Source organism: Anser cygnoides, chromosome 25, assembly GCF_040182565.1.
Source record: "Anser cygnoides isolate HZ-2024a breed goose chromosome 25, Taihu_goose_T2T_genome, whole genome shotgun sequence".
NCBI lineage: Eukaryota > Metazoa > Chordata > Aves > Anseriformes > Anatidae > Anser > Anser cygnoides.
This window is the reverse complement of record NC_089897.1, coordinates 497,711-506,551: the sequence shown is the minus strand read 5'-3', so window position 1 is coordinate 506,551 and position 8,841 is coordinate 497,711. Positions and strand designations below refer to the sequence as shown.

At 55.4% G+C, this 8,841-nt stretch overlaps 1 long non-coding RNA gene across 1 annotated transcript; it reads left to right on the top strand.

Annotated features, from left to right (window-relative positions):
- The first annotated feature begins 5,423 nt into the window (after positions 1-5,423).
- On the top strand, positions 5,424-7,972 carry LOC106048464 (uncharacterized). Its single transcript, XR_001214202.3, has 3 exons — positions 5,424-5,940; positions 7,625-7,771; positions 7,861-7,972. It is a non-coding gene; the product is annotated as an uncharacterized lncRNA (long non-coding RNA).
- Positions 7,973-8,841: the final 869 nt, after the last annotated feature.

Genomic DNA, 8,841 nt, shown 5'->3' with positions numbered 1-8,841 from the left:
AAGATGGGTCTGGGTTTGCCCTGCTGGAATGGTGGAAATTTGCCCCCCACCTCCAGCAGTTTGTGTCAAATGAGTTAAATTAGCAAATTCTCTTCCTATGTAGAACGAGCAGAAACCCAACAAAGCTGCTTGGGACCACGGGTAGCTGCCCCAACAGAAGCTGAAACCATGCAGTAAAAGCGTGGCGATGACAGCACAAAACAAAGCCCGGGTCTTGGGGTGGCCAAGCCCACCCCCAGCTCCTTGCACGGGGCTGCTGGGTCTGCAGGGGCAGAGCAGCGGCCGTGTGGCCACGGGCACCTCATGGGCAGGGCTCCCCGCAGGTTCCCGGATCCGGCGCTCGCAGTCAGGTCCTCGGTGCCGGTGGGCGTCGTGGAGGAGGAGCAGAGAGCTCGCAGCAAGGCCTCAGGCGGACCCAAGGCAGCAGCCCCCTAAGCCACCACGGCCTCTGTGACACCGTTTGGTGTTTTGGGTTTTAAACCAGTGGAGAATAGCCATGCAGGAACAAAGTCGCTCAGTTTTCAAAGCAGAGTTTGTGCTTTCCCATCTTTCACCTAGGAAAAAAATGAAATCCTGTCTGCAGAAAAACGTATTCAGTTTTTCAAAGCCTTTTTCGATAAAAGACAAATAGATGTTTAAAACCTCATGTCCTTGAAATAAAATCCAAGTTGAGAACTTGTATTAAAAAAAATGCTTTTTACAGCAGCATTTTTCAGCCTGATTTATTAACATTTTTGCCCAAACAGAACACTTTCTGTGGATAGGTTTCTTTTGATCTAGAAACTGTTGTCATAGGCTTTTTTTTTTTTTTTAATTGAAAACCACTTCCATTTTCATTAATAGCTGTTCTGCCATCCCTAGGCTGCACTCAGCATGCCTGAAACAACTCCTATCCAATGGGTTATTCTCCAGCACTGGAAGCAGCAGACACAACGGGCTCTTATCTATGCTCATGGCATACTTAGACAGACTTGCTACTGTGCGGGCTCTGTTCAGAAAATGGTGTGTTTTCCTTTTTCTGGGTAGTAAAATGGAACAAGTCATATTTCAACCCAGCTCCTTGAGTTTGTGTGGTCCTGGAGATTTTCTGTGCCCATGGAGTCAAGGGGATGCTACTAGAGGTACTCTAGCATCTGAGGATCTTGCTTCAGCTCTTGTCACTTTTTTTTTTTTCTTTACTTTTTTTTTCTTTTTTTTTCCCACTGCTTGCCATTGGTTGGTATAGGACCCCCATGATGTTGTTGGGGTTGGGGTTCAGCCGGGCAGAAAGGTGAGACCCTGCTGGGTGCTGGGGTAGTGTCACAAGGAGTCCTCTGTGTCCCTGGGGTCGGGGATTGTGTGATGGGGCTGTACTCTTCCCCCTGCCAGATGCTCACGGTGACAACAGCCTTTTCTGAACGCACACCTCGAGGATGCTGCAGGAACACATGCAAGTGAATTGCCTCTTATCACCGCCGCCTGACCGGGCCCCCTCCGTCATTAGTCTTTTGTTTCTTCCTGGGGTGAGCTATTCTTCACCTTCGCTTTCTGCTCACAGAAAATGATATTTGCTCAACAGCTGGCAGGGAAATAATAATAATTAAAAAAAAAAAAAGCAGCACTCCAGATATCTATCGACACTAATATTTCTGTAACATGCGTAAATTCTCCAACCTGCAGAGGATTTTGGGGAAGAGGGGGACTTTGCTGTTCCACCCGCAACGCCGCAGCGATGGGAGGCAGGGATGGTTGGGCAGGGCATGGCGTGGGGTATGTCAGAGAGCTGCGGGCTTGAAGCCCTGTGGGAAATGCTGCTCTGCTTGCAGCACGGCGTCCTGCTCTCCCTCGTGCAGTGGGACCACGGGAGGCTTGGCCAGGGGAAGAAGGGAGAACCCCAAGAGCACCTTGCCATAAGGATGCTGTGGTTACTTCCAGCTGGGTAAATACCGTCTCCCTCTCTCCGGTTTGCAAGCAAAGGGGAAGTCAACCATGTCCGAGCAGCTTTGGAAGGCTGCAGCAGTGTCTCGCAGGGCTGGTGCCAGCATCGTCCCCTTTAAATGCTGCAAATTGTCTCACTGAGCCCCTTCTCAGTGCAGACCTCCTGTTCCATCTCCATGGGACCCCAACGCTCCAGCCTCTGCTTTGCATTTATAGCTGCCGGTCGCAGCTCTTTGTTATTTTCTGATGTTAATTTAAAAAAAGCAGCTGACACCATCTCACTGTTCACGGAAGGAAACTATTTAGGGACACAACCAGTGGGTTTTGGAAAACTTACCATAATGGGAGAGCTGCAGTTCCTTCCAGCCTCACATCTGCCCTGCTTCGCCTGCCAGCTCACCCGGGGCCCTGCTGAACGGGGCGATGCTAATTGGACGTTAACGGCTCTGAAAATATCTCTGCCAATTTCTGAGCAGAGTAACTGGGAGTCAGCTGGAGCCAGGGGCTCGTCGTGCTCCCCAAGCCTTTGTCCCTCTCAGAGAAGGACGTCACATTCCCGTAACCAGTTTAAACGTGTCTCAGTGCTGACTGGTGAGCCAAAAGCCAGCGTGCGCTGATGGGCTTGGCAGGGCTGGGTTTGGGGGAATAAATGGGCTTTAAGAGTCTGGGCTGAACTGGAGAAACCCCTGCAGAGCAGATGTGGGAAGCAATTAGGGAGAGGCTGGGGGAGATGGGCAAGTCCTCTCTGGTCTTAGTGGTGGCTTTGATGGGAAAACCTGCTGGTCCTGTGCAGCAGAGTGAGGGTTCCTGCACTGCAGAAAACGTTGGGTATAAACGGAGGATGGACAGTGAGGGCCCCCCTTGGTGTCCCCCATCCTCTGCTAAAGCCCTGGTCGTGGGGCTGCTGCTTGGCTTGCAGGCCGTGTCCACTGTCCCCTAATTGCAGTTCATAATTTGGGGCTTCTAAGTTTGTCTCTTTTTGGGTGGGAGGAGTACAGAGGAAGGTGTATGGTGGGGAGGGAGGACAGGGAGAGTTTCTCTCTCTGGCTCCATTGTCTGATCAAAGCGAGCCTGACAAAGTGAGGCTTCCTGTCCCTCCGGGGTTGCCCAGGTGTTACTGCAGTCAATGAGCCTCTTTGGGGTACAACAGCTCGGTTTGGTCCTAAAGACGCTTTTCTCTCTCTCCGTATAGGAGAACAGTTTTGTGTTGCAGCAAAAAGCCACGCCAGCAGGAGGGAAGTGACGAGCATGTGAGGGCTCAGCTCTCAAAGCTGCACAGTGTATATGGGGCAGGACCCACTTCTGTACCCTCTGGCGGAGCAGCACGAGGTCGGGACGCTGCAGAAGGACCTGCTGGTGGCTGGGGGGGCAGAGGGTGGGCAGCAGCCAGGAGGGAGCCACTGCCCACAGGGCTGGGGGAGCTCTGGCCACTCGCGGAGGGGCCCGTGCCAAGGATGCTGCTCTCGGCAAATCGATGCAAATCCCGTCGTGTCTGCTGCGGAGCTGGCAGTGCCCGGGCAGGCGCAGGGCGATGGGCTGGGCGGGATCGCGGCAGGCCAGCAGGGGTGAGCTGACGCGCGGGTGATGAGCTGGCTCACGTGTCCCTGAGGCGCCTGGGTCCCTCCTTGCTGCCGTGCTCCCTCCTTGCCAGCTCAGATAGGCAATCCTAAAGAGGTGCATCCCCGACTTCCACAGCGAGCAGCTGAGCCACGGAGGGAAGCTCTTCTGCCTCTTGTGGCCATGGCCCCTGACCAAAACCTCACCAGGAGAAAGGAGAAAGAGAAGCTTCCTGATGAGCCCCATCACCTTTGCTCCTGGCTCCGCTCCCCACACTTCCTTGCTGCTTTTGTGCTCCAGGTGTCCAGACAGCAGAACAAAACTCTCCGTGACTCCCCTACCTCCCCAGCAGGTACCTTCCAGTCCACCCTACCCCACGTTCCACCTCCATGCCCCAGTGCTAATTGCATCCCAGTAGCTTCCCAAGGACTGTTTTCTGTTTTCTTCCCCGTGGAGGATGCAGGTGGATGGGTTTCTCCTGGCCTGATTGAAGTTCGGATCAGAGGCAGTGAGGCAGCCTTGCTGGCTATCAGCCCTGCTCATCACCGCCCGCAGCCACCGTTCAAAGCAGCTGCTCTGCACAGCTCCGACACCGAGCCGCTTCCCCAGACCCCCGCAGCCCTGACTGAGTGACCCGCCAGGGCTGGGGGGGGGCTAATTAGGGTAATGGTGGAGAAAATTGCTGGAGGGAGATGGGAATAATTCAGCCACGTTTGGCACAAGCCCATTGCGCCCAAGGCAGGCTCATGGGCACAGGTGGGAGGGCAGCAAGGGGCTGCAAACCTCCAGCCCTGGCTTCTGCCATCGATGCACTTTTTAGCCGAGGGCACCTCATTTAACTCCCAGACTCAGCTTTTAAATCCCAAATCAAGGCTGCCAGCCCTTCAGACCATGCTCTGCCACCTCCAGAAGGCTCCACTGACTTTTTCCTGGGATTATTATTATTTTTGTGGCTAGAAGAGCCCATTGTGTTCAGCCACTTTGACTTCCTGCATTAGACAGGCCATGAAATGCTGCGTGGTGCTAAGCTTTATTATTAGCGTTTATTACTGTGGAGGGAACGAGCACAGAAAGCACAACTCCATGGGTGGGTAGCTTTTTAAAGCAATCACCTACAGCCATGCAACCTGTTATGAAAACTCTCTGCATAACTGAGATGGATTTGTTATGTGCATAGGGGATGTGGGTAATTATAGGAAAATCTCCGTCTCTTGACAGATAAGATCCTGCCGTGTTTGTTCTGGAAATTACGGAGGTTGGTGCAATTGTTGTGGGTGTTTTCCCCCTCTCAGGGTTGCAGGAGGGGATGGCGGTGGTCGACGATGCTGGCCTGGAACAGGGCTGGCTGCCTGGCTCTCCTGGTGAGCGAAGGGAGCCGTGCTGGGTTAATACCCGGGAAGGAAACGGCAGTGCTGAACACCAAATGCTTGATGATAGCTTTGCTGATTATCCTCCGTGTTCACCAGTGGGCCCTGGCGATGGTTTCGGCTCAGCTCTGCCTCCCCACCCCAGCTGGCCCTTGCGGCCGAGCGAGGCTGGGGTGTTTCAGCCCTGGAAGCTCCAGCCTAGGCAGGACCTCGCCGTGCGAGGGGCTCAGTGGGCACAAGATGGGACCTGCGTGGCTGAAGCTTGAGCAGGCTTTGGTTGGGGGTGGAAGACTCTGAGATGGGGAAGAGCTGGGAACACGTGAAGGAAGGGATTTAGCCTGGTGCAGCACAGGGGCTGCAGTCCCTTTGGTCTCTGTCCGTCCCTTCTTCCTCTCAACAGCCTCCCCACCACCGCTGCTTCACCCTTAAATCTGCCTACTTGGTCTCTCTATCCCCACTGCTGCAGGACAGTTTCTGTCCCTACAATCCTTGGGGAACAAGCTCTGGGTGGCTGTGCTACCACCTCTAACCACCCTCATACCTGCTGCCAGCCAAACCAACCCCTCCAGGTGAAGATCTCCAGGGTCTCTGTATTCCAAACCGAGCTGCAAAAGGGCTTGGGGGATGTTGACTTTTGCTGCACCTGGATTTTTTTTCTTCCGCACATTGAAGCTCGGGGAGGATGACAGACCCAAGGAGCCTTTGGGGCTGGATCCTGGCACTGGGCACCTTACCTGCTGCTGAAAAAAGGTTGCACGGGGAGGGGGAGGGAAGGGAGAACAGCCTGAACTCATCAAGGCATTCACAGCCTGGCTTCCCTCCTCTCTGATTTTGTTTAAATTAAGCCATCTGCCCACATTAAATGGTAAATTATCTCAGCTGCTGCCTGTCTCCCTGTGGGGAAAGCGGCCGGAGGAGGAGGGGAGAGAAGGGGGGTAAAGGCTGCAGAGCTGCCCCCCAGCTGGGACCTGGGGTGTGCGATGCTCTCGTGGAGGTTTGTGCCACCTCCCCTTCCACGTGCCGGAGGTCAGCCCCCAGCAACCTGGAGCCGGTCACCTTGGTGTGGTCACAGCCCTGCTCCGCTGTCCTTGGCAGAGAGGTAGGAATTGGTCCTTAATCCAGCTGATGGAGGAGAGCGAGTTGCAGCGCGACCGCCCTCAGCTCACGTCCTTGGGAGTCCTTCTCTGGGCGGCAGCACAGCGCCTGCCTGAGCGGCGAGCTGAGAGCCCTCGCCGTGAATCTTCGGCTCAGAGCGGTGGAGGCAGCCGGTGTACCGGGACGGAGGCAGCAGGGCTGCCAAGGGGAATGACCAAGACAGGACCTGGTTTTGGTCAGCTTGTATGCTTGGTGTTTTGCAAGCGGCGCTCGCAAAGGGATGGCTTTTCACCGTGTTGTTGAGCTGGGCAAGACCCTTCTGGTGCTCTGGGGATGTCTGCAGAGATGAAGCCCCCCTGGGTGCTGAGGTGCTGGGTGGGCTCCACCTCCCCTTGGGCAGCTTGGAGCTAGTCTCACACCCTGCAGTGGGGTCGCAGTGATGGATATGGCTTTAAACCAGTCCCCTCTGCTCCTGCCCGTGCTGGGTGGTGGCAGTGTCACCTCCCAGCAACGTGCACATCTGCCACCTCCCCACAATGCGGTGCACGGTGCTGCGTCAGCACCCCAAAAGGAGCCATCCTCTCCATGCAGCTGGTTGGGTGCAGAAAAGACGTAGGTTTTCATGCCAGCTCCTCGCTGAGACCCAGCTCTCGTCGTCGCTGTACTGCGGTGTGCAGTCTGTCTCTGAGCAGGTCCCCACGGTGGTGCTGGGGACATGTGGGTGGCCGGGCACAGCTCGCCACGAGCCACCCTCTGCCCCCAGCACCCTGCAGGGGCCCTTTGCAGGAGGAGGGGAGCATTTGAAGAGGAGGGCTGGGTGTGGGAGACCACCAGTGCTGGGGAAAGGATTGGGGTGACAGAAGTGGGCAAGAAGGAAAATAATGTGAGGTAGAGGGGACGCTGAGGGCTCTGAACTGCCCTGTTTTACAGCCTACATATTTGGGTTTCCCTCAGGAGCCAGAGAAGGGATGCAGTGGGGTGCTGCTACTTCAGGGAAAGACCTCCCTGCTCTGCAGTGCCCCAGCTGAGGCTGCGTCTCCAGCACTGCTCTATGGGTTGTTCCCGCAGAGTTTCTGTGTCCTGCAGAGCTTCTCCATCCCGCCATGCCCCAAATGCTGCTGTTAGGCAGCAGCAACCTCTGGTTCCTCTGAAGTGTAAAGGGTGACAGCGTCATGCACAATATTCTGCTGTCCCTCACTTAAAGCTGAGTGAGCAGTGAAGGAGACCATTTTCTCCCTCTGTCATTCCATCACTCGGCCTCCTGCAGCAACGCTGTTGAAGTGCAGCCGGAGCCAGGACGAGGCAGCGCAGGTCTGCTCTGTGCTGCGTGCCCAGGTCTGCCTTGCAGAAGCTCGGGGTGTCCTGGACCTGCACCAAGAGCATCCGCAAGCAATTCTGTCACAGAAGCTCTTGGCAGGCAGCTGCAGCCGTCCTGGCTGCTCCGTGGGCACGGCCCGGGGATGTCCCAGCCCCAGCAGCAGCACTGGGGCTGCCTGGCTCTCAGCAGTGGGGAGGCAGAGCGGTTAGGTCTGGCATGCAGGTCGCGGCACAAGACTTTTCTCACTTGGTGTAATGAGTGGTGAAGCCGTAGGGTCTCCTCTCCTCATCTCAGTGGTCTCCTGGGGTCAGGCTCCCCCTCCAAGAGGCGTTTCAGGGCATCTCAGCCCATTCGTACTCGTTCTCACCAGGCGTGCTGGGTTGTGTGTAGTATGTGGGTGCTGCTGAGCTCCTAAGAGAGAAGGATCCTGGATCCGTCCTGTGCTGAAATGTGGATGCAACAGTTTGTGAAGCATCTCCAAGACTGAAGGCACAAGAGGGCTTTTAAAGGACCTGTGGTAAGAAGTGAGCTGTGCAGTTTCCCCTGTTCACAGCTCCTATGTCCCACCTCCCAGCCATTATTTTTGATTTTTTTCATTTTTTTCAGCAAGCAGACAAATATTTGCAGCAGCTCAAGTCTGCCTTTGACTGAGGTGTGAGAAACAACTGCAGTGCCAAACTCCTGAATGTGTAGCAGGCACCCAGGGAGGAACAGCGTGCACCAACTCACGCAGTGTAGCTTGCCATGAATGCACCGAGAGTGTCGGCAGCGGTTATTGCGTCTCGGCAGAGTGACGGTAACCTGATTACTGGCAGCCTCTACCCTGGGGTCACTAAACACCGGGGAAAAGCAACTAGAATCTCATAAAGCTTTCTGGAGAGATTTGGATCAAAACCTAAGCTCTGAGTGTCCTTGGGCTGTGAGGTGCCTGTTCCCATGTCCATGCTCCTCCACCTGCCTTGTGGGATGGTTTGGAGGAGTCTGCGTGGGAAGTCCAGGCTGAACCCTGATGGTTAAATCTCACTGGTGAAATGCAGGCTTCAGAATGGGGCTGCTCACCCAGGATGGTGCAGATGTGGGTTAAATCCTGCTTCAGGCTCCGGGAGTTTGATTCCCTCCCTGCTTTGCTACCCGCTCTTGTCTGCATTTCCCATAGGGAGCCTGGGCAGCCTGCGCCTTGCAGACTGGAGGCACCTGGAAGTGCCTGAGCAGCGGGGGAGCTGCTGGAAGAAGGCAAAAGGCAGGCTCCGTGTGAGGAAATCTGGGAGGGAAGACAGCAATGGAGAGCCACTGAGAGAGAACGGAGGAGGAACATTTCTCCCTTTTCTGCTGGAAGCCACCAGGCAATCCCGCTGCTTCCACTAAACCCACCCAAAGGAGTCAGGCAAAAATCTGAGAAATGCACAAACTGAAACAGCCGGGGTGAGGGGAGGGAGGGGTAGAGCTCAGTGCTGGAGTTAATGGCCTGTGAACAGGACTGATGGCATGGGCCATGGGCAGAGCCTGAAGGGCAAATCACACCTGCAGGGAAGACGAACGAGCGTTTGCCCGCGGCGAACAAGGGCAGCTTCTCAAGGGCACCAGCAG